Source organism: Camelus ferus, chromosome 20 (assembly GCF_009834535.1).
Source record: "Camelus ferus isolate YT-003-E chromosome 20, BCGSAC_Cfer_1.0, whole genome shotgun sequence".
Lineage (NCBI taxonomy): Eukaryota > Metazoa > Chordata > Mammalia > Artiodactyla > Camelidae > Camelus > Camelus ferus.
The window spans coordinates 16,952,981-16,954,896 of record NC_045715.1 but is presented as its reverse complement, the minus strand read 5'-3'; positions in this window follow the sequence as shown (position 1 = coordinate 16,954,896).

Sequence of the window (1,916 nt, the reverse complement as noted above, 5' to 3'; positions counted from 1 at the left end):
TATAGTTTGTTTTCATATTTTTGTGCTTATGATGGGATTGAAGTTTTTACCTGCTTCCTGTTTCTGACCACTGCTACCGCTTCACCTTTGTGTGGAAGAAAACAGCTTTCCACAGTGCTGCTTACCCTGCCAGGTGTTACCAAGACTGCTGACTTCCTCAGTACATAAAAAAAGGAAAGCTAGTTGTAGTAATTACAATGAGAAGTAACAGAACCTTATTTTCATCAGGGATGTCAAAATTAACAACTAAAACATCTAAAAAAAAAAGACAAGCTGAATTTTTACATGACATTACCTTTGTGGTAATGAGGAAGAGTCTTGTATGTTAATCTAATTTTCATCATTAAAAATAAAATAAGAATGCTAATATTTTAGCATATATTATGGAGGTAGTTCATTTATGTGGGAAAAGGATGTTTTTGGCATAAATTGCTTATTCACTTGGAAGGAAAAAGTTAGAACACCACACTTCACATTACAAAAAAAAAATCTAGATGAGTGAAAAGCTGAAAATAAAAATATGTAGTAATGTGTATTAGATTAAACAATTGTCAAATTGTTTCAAAACTGGAAAGGAGTATAATTTCCTTTATGCAACTCAGCATCCAAGTGAAATACCTTCCCACTTAATGCTTATAGTAACAAAATCAAGCAAGTTACAAGTGAAGTGATTACAAACAATAAACTATTTTTAGCCTGTTTTGATGGGCAGTAGTTCTCAATGCAAGAATTAAAGTATTATGCAGTATCTTGAATTTCTTACTTTGAATCTCAAGTTTTCTGAGTTGTGTATCTTACCTCCCTTTTTGGTAAAATTCCATCTCAGTATCTCATATTTCAATATGCTAAGCACCATCTTTGCCACTGGTATGAAATATACTTGAAACTTGCTAGACCTCAGTTTCTCCCACCTCCAAATAGGACAGTTCCTTGTCTTTCATTGTGCAGTTTTGTAAGGACAAATTTTCCAGCCAACAGCATATAAACAAGAGCCGACAAAGTCAGAAAAGCTTTACTAAAGATACATCATTTTATCTTTAGTATTTGTTACATCTGGCATATAGCAGAAGCTCAATAAATGCTGAAGAAAAATGAAATATAGTGACCTTACATTTGTGTTCTAAGGAGGCGGATTAACATTTTCATGCAGTATGTATCAAAATAGGTATTTATTATATATATCAAAATATTCATTTTTGGCTCTGAGTTGAAATGTCAAGGTTTAACAGTCTAGGCTAAGCTTATATATGTATATGCTTAAATATATAATATATTTAAATATTTTAAGTCCATATAACTTGATTTATTTAGACTCCTGGGAGTAGGCCTGTTTGACTAAATCAGATCTATTGATGCAGTGGGAAAGGACACCCTGGAGGCACCGGGGAATGCCAGGTGAGAATAGAAAAGAGGAAAGTGTCTTTTGTAAGTTGTTTTACAGCTGCCTGAATGACTTTGGGAGAAATATCATTTCCTGTTAATTTTGCTTCTGGCTTTATCTGTGTCTCCTCCCAGCCTGATCAATGGGCAGGGTTGCCTTTTTCTTTTTAGCCTAAACTGATTTGCTCTCTTTCAGTACTGGGCAGGTTTTATGCCTTCGGTGTGCATTCTGTTTTAAGCCCCACAATCATCCTAAAGGAATACTGTTACTATCTCCATTTTAAAATTGAGGAAACTGAGGTTAAGCAGGATTATGTACTCCTCCAAGGCCCATCCATAGTTAGTAAGGAGCCTAGTAGGGGCCTATTCAACAGTCTCTGTGACTTGGTCCTAAGCACTGCACTATATATACCTCATAGTAAGGGAATGCGCAGCGAATGCCCTGGCTTCCTTTTGTGCACCATGTTAGCAGCCCTAGATGCTTGAGCATCTTATACGAAAACAGTACAAATGCAAGGACGAGCCTTCCACATGAG